The 9,039-nt window shown below is 41.1% G+C and overlaps 1 pseudogene; it reads left to right on the forward strand.

Moving 5' to 3' along the window:
- The first annotated feature begins 334 nt into the window (after window positions 1-334).
- Window positions 335-6,839, forward strand: LOC107156612 (annotated as a pseudogene).
- Window positions 6,840-9,039: the final 2,200 nt, after the last annotated feature.

Consider the following 9,039-nt stretch of genomic DNA (forward strand, 5'->3'; position numbering starts at 1 on the left):
TTGAAAGATTTTTATAATTTCTTTTTAAAATTATTTGGATGTAAGTAGTATCTGATTTGACTATAATGCTATCCTTGCAGTCACAGAGCACACACTTGAGAGGGAAAAAAAATCCGTATTAAAAGTTTCTAATCAAATAAAAAATTCCATTAATACTAAATTTAACAATAAATGAAATTTACAAAGTTTTATTTCTAGGGATTTTAAACGTTTATTTCTATTTTGTACTTTTTAAAGAATTTTGGATACCTATAGAATAATATCTATTTATTTTTGATTCATACATCTTTGTTGACCCTTGTAAAGCTCATAAGCCCCAGTCACACTGGCCACCATGTCTGAAGTCCTGTTCCCAGGCATACTGGGGGAAAGCCTCACTCCAGAGGCCCGGCAAACCAGGTACAGAGCATCGTGCTGCTGCCCCCTGGTGACGGTTAACACTGATGCCGCTAAAAAACCTCCTGGAGGAAAAGTGCTTTTTAGGGAACAGGAAAATGTTAATCCAGCATGGGGCAGGCTCAGTAGTGTGGTGGTGAGCACAGCAGCACCCAGAGGAAGTACGGGAAGTGGCCAACCCCAGGCTTCACGGACCCTCGGTTTATTGTATGTGTTTCTGTGTTGAGGAGGGGTCCTTCACAGATCCACTCTCATTAGCACATAGCTTCCAATATTTGCCAGGGACTTGGTTCCACTGCCTGATTACTTTACCTGGGAAAGCACATGTCTGGTGCAGTCCCACAGAGAGGCAGGGAGGTAAACATCTCACGGTTCTCCCTCTTCAACCAGAGAGTGGCAGTATGAATATTTTTCAGGGAGAGGGGTCGAGACCAAAGGTATGGCCTGTCCTGTCCTGGCGATTCCTGGAAACACTGGGTTCATCTTCCAGCACTGACACAAGCCACTCAGCTCCGTGTGTCACATTCTCAGTGTCCCCCACTGATATATGAGCTACAAATAATAAATGCTGGGTCCCTTTGCTACATCTCTACAAGGAGAACACAGTTTGGGCTGGAGAGTGCACATCCTGTTCTTAAATGTTTCCAAATTAACAGAGGGGGGAAAAAATCTAAGAAACTAGACCATCCAAATGGCTTTGCCTCTATTGTCTGTGGGTGTGGTGAAAGGCTTGCTGATGCACAAGGCCCATTTCTTACAGAGGTGCTGAAAGTTAGGGTGTGGGGCCTGTTGGACCTGACAAGGCTAAACTTTCAAGGTAGCACCACCTCCCACCCATCATGGCTGAAAGGGGCCCCGAACCTCCTTTTCACAGCACTGAACATCTCTCCAGGTAAGAGGCTCGCTGTTCCATGGTGTCAGCAGGAATTTGAGGCAGTTTTGGGGCCCATGATTCTGGATAAAATATGAAGTAGACACTGGTTCCAGTTTATCTAGAGATTCTCTAGAAACTTTATCACAAAGTGATGTAGTAGGGCCACCTGTAAGGAATACTTCTTGGAGAAGTGTCCTGGGGGCCAACACAATAATACGTGCATTAGAAGTCTCTAGTAACACGTGCATTAGAAGTCTCTAGTCTATCTGGAAAAGAAAAGTAGTGTTAGGTAACCAGACAGCCAGACGCTATGACAGACCCAGTGTTTGGCCTGAGCTTTGTATAATCTTGTGCTGAGCAGGTAGGAACTCTTCTAATACATGTTTTTAAATGTTCCATACAATGAGACACAAATTTAATTACAAACCATTATGTGTTTATCACAGAAAAATAATAAAAGAAGCAACAAAGAGATGAATGCAAAAAATCAATAATATTATTACCCAGAAATAACCATCATTCTTTAATTTTTGTAGAGATTTATATGGTAATTTGCATACAGAGGACTCCTCTGTATGCAAATTACCATATAAATCTCTACAAAAATGTATAACTATATGTGCGAATTTATACACCAATATCTTTACATTATATATCTGTAAAATATATAAATTATACCTGTATGCAAATTATATGTACATGTATAAACATACACATATTACACAAAGATATATGACCATGGTTCATGATAAAATAGCTTTAATGGATTATTTTCAGTAATTTAGAGTAGTCCACATCAGTAGAATGTGTTGGTTAGGACTGTTTACTAGTGAGCAAGGTTACCAGGGTTCACCTCAGTTGTGCACCTTACAAGAAGTGTGCCCTTGATCAAGATTCTTGTCTTAATTAGCTCTGAAGTGGAGAAAATAATGGTGTCTCCACATAGGTATGTGCAAGGATAGAAAAATTCATATATTTAATGCCTGGCGTATGGCATGGTAAGCCCTCAACAAATGTTGAAGGCATGACACTTTCTTGAAGACCACCAAACATAAAAGCAAAGAATGCTTGAAGAAGAAAGAGAAGTTACAAATGATTCTAACTGGACAGCCCTTGATCAGTATGGACCACTCTCACAGGCTGAACTTTCCTCCTAGAAGGATAACTGCAGCTTTTAGCAGCTGCTGTGACCATAGATTATTTGAGGGGATTTCCATCTCAAAGAAAACTTAAGAATTAGGAATAAAAAAGGAATTAGGGATCAATCCGTATTATTCTAAAGTAAAGATGTAACACCTACCTTGGCCCTTTTTCTCCAAAGTCCTTGTCCTGTCTGTCAGGGAATAAAACAGTTTCTCACTGTTGACCCTTCTCCCCCTGAAGACCATAAGACTGTTGGATAAGAAGCAGCAAGGGGGGCTGGGGTTGTGGTTCAGTGGCAGAGCACTTGCCTAGCACGCATGAGGCACTGGGTTCGATCCTCAGCACCACATACAAATGAATAAATAAAGATCTACAACTAAAAAAATATTTTTAAAAAAAGAAGCAGCAAGGTAGCTAATCTCTAACTGGTATTTTTCCACAGGACTCAGGGAGAGGAATGGAGGGTATGTGGGCCAGGAGAAGGCAAAGGCAACCATTTGCAATGACTGCATCTGACTTAGAAACAAACGTCTAATGAACTACAACAATCTGGGCCACAGTGATGAGAAGGATCTTTGTTGTTGTTGTTTTATGATGCATTTTATCATTTAGGTTCTAGTTTTTTGTTCCAAGAAATAGTCACCATCCATGGAGGAAAATTCCTATACTGCGACTGAAATCTACCTTATTTTTTAATCCAATCCCATATGTAAATAAACACCAGTAATAAAAATGCTATGCTATCTGCTGATCAGTATATAGACTAATATTAGATAGTTTCCCGATGGCTCCACTAGAACCACCATGAATCCCGAGGAGAGTTGTCTGGGCCACATTCTCTGGTGTTTGCAATGGCAATCTGCTCACCAGAGCCAGGCTCCCCCTCCCAAAGCACCATCTGTCATTTCATGGGGGATCTTTTCCTCTGCCTACCACTCAACAAACACATAGTTGCCCTTATAGAACAGCAACTAAAACCGACTTCCATTTTCCATGATAAACCAGGCAGGAACTCAGTGCTCTAATCATCAGCTATTGTTTTGTGATAAGATCAGTAGGCATGCCTACTGTGGAGGAATTTGTTTGTCTTATGACAAACAAATTGGTTTCGTAAAATATAATTATACCATTACTCACAATCAACGAAAAACTGTCACACCTTCACATAACTTTGGGTATTAGTTATCCCCAAATTAAACATTGATCAGTAATCTGAGGTAAACCACAGATTTTTATTTTTTTCCACCCATGACCAAGTCTTTCTCACTTAACTGGTTCTGGTCTTCTGCCCCCTCTTGAGGGTTTTGCTATCAGATTAATTTGTTGATTTCTCTGCTCTACGCCCTTACATGAGCACCCCTCCTAGGTGGATACGGGGCCTGCAGGTGACTCTGCTGAGATTTGTGGTACCTGTTGAAATCAGTCGGCTTATCTAGTTCAGTAGCATGCCACAAATGATAAGCCTACACTTCTTCAGGGCGAACCTGACCATTCACCAAATGGAGGCACCTTTTATCATCCCTACATAGAGAGGCAGCCCTCACGTCTCCCCAGATCCAGAAACTAATAATAAAATTCGCCTATATATGTGCCCAGATCGTTTGTTTCCACCTTGAAACCTTTTGTCCCTCCTGTATCTCAGGGTGCTGATCACCTCTTGAGAACGTCATGACGTAGTGGAAAGACACTGCGCCAGTCCCTGGTATCAGAGTGTCAGGCAGACCTGGATTGACTCCTGGCTCGGCAAACTACCATCTGTGCAACTTGGAACCGGAGCCTCTCTCTGTGCTTCTTTTCCTCACTACAAAATGAAGATCCAAACAGCTCCCTTATAGAATGGTTAGGAGATCGATAGTACACTGGATGCAACTTACATGCAGAGGTGCTCAATAAATGTTGGTGCCCCACATTCTCCCTTCTCCCGGCTGCACCTAGTCCTATTACCCTACCAATATACTTCTTCACACAAGAAATTGCCAGTTTCTATTATTTTCCTTTAATAAAACTTCCCAAATCCTCCTTTTATTCTGCTTCTTCTATCTACAATCTCAAGCTGATAAGGTTTGTGGGAACATAGGGACAGAAATATGTTCTTGGTAGATCAGTTATCTGGGACCCCAGGTTGAAAAAAGAGTTTTTTTTTTTTTTTTGAGAAATGGGAATAAGGTAGTAAATTAGAACACACTATATGAAAATAAATTTATTAATATACATCAAGAGCTTTAAAATATTCATACTTTTTGATATAATAATTTCACTTGTAGGAATTTATCATATAAAAAAGATATTATCAAATACTTGTATATAGGATGGTCATCACAGTGTTGTAGTGGTGGAAATGTGGAAGCAATCAAATATATTCAAGAATAGGATGCTAAAATAATGGAGCAAATATTAGACAGTCATTAAAAATTTCGTTTAAGAGGGGTCTGGGCTTGTGGCTCAGTGGTAGAGCACTTGCCTGGCATGTGTGAGGCATTGGGTTCAATTCTTAGCACCACAAATAAATTAATTAAATAACAATCCTTCTACAACTAAAAATATTTTTTTAAAGTTGTGTTTAAGAGTTTATATCATTGATAAATGTTCACAATATGATAAAAAACTTGAGTAAACTATCAAATTTAAACACTATATTACATAAAACACAGAATTATCATGTGATCTAGCAATTTCACTTCTGTGTGTATACCCAAGAGAAAAAAGGCAGGGACTAGATGTTCACAGCGACATTATGCACAGCCAGAAATTACAAGTAGCCAAGTTCCACCAGTGGGTGAAACAATAAGGAAAATGTGGTATGTAAATATAACGGACTATTATTCAACCTTAAAAAGGAAGGCAATTCTGAAGCATGCTATGATGTGGATGAACCACAGTATACTATGCTAAATGAAACAGGTTAGTCACAGAAGGACAAATACTGTGTGCATGATTTCATCTACGTGAAGTACCTAGAATGGTCAAATTCATGGAGAAAGTAGAATGGAAGTTTCTGATGCTGGGAGAAGGGATCAATGAGAAGCTTCTATCAGATGGGCACAGAGCTCAGTTTGGAAAGATAAATTCAGAAGACAGATGGTGGTGACGGTCACAACATGGAGCCACTTAATGCCACAGAACTGGACAACTAACATGGTTCAAATGGTGCCTACCCACCGTGTAGGTCTATGTTGAGCCCTGCCATAGTGTGGCAAGAATAAGGCCTACTTTAAGAGATACCAAGTGAAATTCAGAAGAAGACAAGGTTAAAACCAATTACCACGTGTGGAAATACTCACTGATTCTGGATGAAAGTAAGTACTACACACTCAGATGCAGGATGATCATTCATGTAACCAACAGAGACATCACTGTCATATTTCTTATGCCTATATTGAAAGGGATACGATAGTTTACATGGCACATGCACACGAGTTACCAAAATATGGTGTGAAAGTTGGACTGACAAATTATGGTGCAGCATATTATACTGGCCTTCTGCTGGCCTGCAGGCCTCTCAGTAGGTTTGACATGGAGAAGACCTACGAAAGGCCAAGTGGAGATGACCAGAGAGAAATATAACACAGAAAGCATTGACGGTCAACCTGGAGCCTTCGTTTGCTGTTGGGATCCACTATGTCAGGATTGCTGCTGGCAATAACGTTTTCAGAACCCAGAGGAGACCTGTGGATGGAGGCTTGTCTACCCCTCATAATACTAAATGATTCCCTGGATATGATTCTGAAAGCAAGGAACTCAGTGTAGAAGTACATTGTAAGCACCTTATGGGTCAGAACTTTGCAGATTATGTGTGTTACTTAATGGAAGAAGATGAAGATGCTCATAAGAAACAATTCCCTCAGAATCTAAAGGAAGATGTCATATGGGCCTGGTGGTGGGTACCTGCAATTCCAGTGGCTCAGGAGGCTGAGGCAGGAGTTTTGCAGGTTAGAGGCCAGTCTTGTCAACTCAGCAAGACCGTGTCTCAAAATAAAAAAATAAAAAAGGGTGGGGGTGTGAGCACCCATCGGTGCTCAGTGACAGAGCACCCCTGAGTTTGATCCCCAGTACCACACACACACACACAAACACACGGTGGGTAGGCATCAATGTAACTCCAAGCATGGAGGAGTTGTATAAGAAAGCTCATGTTGCTTATACAAAAGGATCCAGTCTATGAGAAGAAGCCCAAGAGAAAAGTTATAAGGAAGGGTAGAACCACCCCAAATGTCCCTTGCCCAGAAGAAAGAGTAGGTGGCACAAAAGAAGGCAAGTGTCCTCTGAGCTTAGGAGCAGGTGGCTGAGAACTAAGCCAAATGACAATTTTCTATGTAGACTTTTCAGATAGACAATTAATTCACTGACAAAACAGTTTAAAATGGTTAAAATGGTAAATTTCATGCTGTATATGTTTTACCATAATAAAAAGACACAGGACATTCACATACACAGACACAGACACATTAATGCAATACATATGTACATACATACATACATCCATACGTAAGTACACGTACATAAATGAAACACCCAAAAGGCCATAAGCCAAATGTTAGCAGTGACTTGTAAAGTCCGAATAGTGAAACTGCAAGCTATTTTTGCTTTTTTCTTTATATTTCCTGTATTTTCCACCTTTTCTATTATGAACATGATGCATTACTTTTATGGCCAGGAAAAAAAAATGCTTTTTTAAAACCACTAGAATTTCTTTCAACAGGTGGTTTGCTTTTAAGGAGGAGGCTGGCGGCTGTGTCTTCCGCTGGGCTAGAGGCAGACACAGGACTTTCTCCTTTCAGACCTGCCCTCCATCTTTAGAAGAGTTTCGCCCTCACAGGGCTAGTAAAGAGCACCCGCCCACGCGGCCACTGTGCAAGAGCTTTTACAAGGTCTCCGGATCAGTACATGAATTCACGGCTGTTTTCATCAGGGACGCCTCCTGATGCCCCAGAAGCTATGTTTCCTCTGACTTAGAGCCAAAAGAGTCAAGTCGAGGCTCTGGGTGGCAGCAGCAGGTAAGTGGCAAAGTCGCCCAGCCCAAGGCAGCCATCAGGATCCACGCCGTGATCTCTGGCCAGCCACTCCCTTTCTCTGGGCTTTCCTTCATTGGTAAGATGAGGCGCTCAGAACCTCCTCCTTCAAGTCAAGCTCAAGGGTCACTTTGTCCATGGAGACTTCCCTAACTTCCTCCTCCAGATTCTGCAGGTCACTTTAGTAGCTTGTCCTCAAATGCATCTCTGTAAAGTTGTAGTCAATATTTGCATAAATGCTACATTTTCTTTATCCATTCATCGCTGAGGGGCATGGCGGATTGAGCTGGTATAAACATGGATGTGGCCGTGTCACTAGTGTGCTGATTTTAAGTCCTTTGGGTGTACTGAAGAGTGAGATAACTTGGGTCAAATGGTGGCTCCATTCCAGGTTTTTCTGGGGAATCTCATACTGATTTCCAGAGTGGTCGCACCAGTTTGCAGCAATGTATGAGTGGACCTTTTCCCCCACGTCCTCGCCAACATTTATTGTTGCTTGTATTTTTGATGATTGCCATTCTGACTGGAGTGAGATGAAATCTCAGGGTAGTGTATTTACATTTCTCTAATTGCTAGAGATGTTGAACATTTTTTTTTTCATATATTTGTTGACCATTCATATATCTTCTTTTGACAAATGTCTGTTTAGTTCCTTTGCCCATTTTTGATTGGGCGATTTTGTGTGTTGAGTGTGTGTGTGTGTTAAGTATTTTGAGCTCTCTGTATATCCTGGATATTAACACCCCATCTGAGGAGATGGTGGCAACGATTTTCTCCCATTCTGAAGGCTCTCTCTCCAAACTCTTGATTTTTTTCCTTGCTGTGAAGAAATGTTTTAATCTGATGCCATTCCATTTATTGACTTTTTATTTTATTCCTTGTGCTTTAGGAGTCTTATTAAGGAAGTCAGTTCCTGAGCATGGAGTACTACTCAACCATAAAAAGAATGATTTTATGAATTTACCAGTAAATGGGTGAATCTGGAGACTATCACACTGAGTGAAATAAGCCAGTGCCCAAAAGTCACGGTTGAATGTTTTCTCTGATATGAAGAAGCTAACCCACAATGGGGTGGGGGATTAAAAAGAAGTTCAGGAAGTAGAAAAAGGGGGATGGAGGGATGGGAGGGGGAATGGGAAAAGGAAAGACAGTGGAACGAATCTGTCATAACTTGCCTATGTACATGTGTTAATACACTACAGTGAATCTCACCATTGTGCATTCACAAGAAATTCGTTTAAAAAAATAACTGGGTAAAGGGCAGAAAGACTAATAGAGGTAAGGGAGGAGGGGGTGAAAAGGGGGAAGAGAAAGAGTTCTGGGGACTGAATTATGTCAAAGTGGATTCTACTGCCACATGTAACTAAAAAGAACCAAGACATTTTTAAAAAATTTTAAATGATTTGCATATAAGTTCTTCAGCGATTTTCACTTGAGTCCTCCACAGTGCCAGGGAGTGAGCACCCGCCTCCCAGTGTGGTGTCTGCCCTTCCATTCCCAGCAAGGAGTCCCGGTCCTAGGTGAGGAAACAGGCCGCAGGCAGCTCACAACTCCGCAGACCCTTTGTGTACTGGACACATCACCTCCCTCTTTAGAAGTCATCATTGATTTCCCTTT

Source organism: Marmota marmota, unplaced genomic scaffold, assembly GCF_001458135.2.
Source record: "Marmota marmota marmota unplaced genomic scaffold, marMar, whole genome shotgun sequence".
Lineage (NCBI taxonomy): Eukaryota > Metazoa > Chordata > Mammalia > Rodentia > Sciuridae > Marmota > Marmota marmota.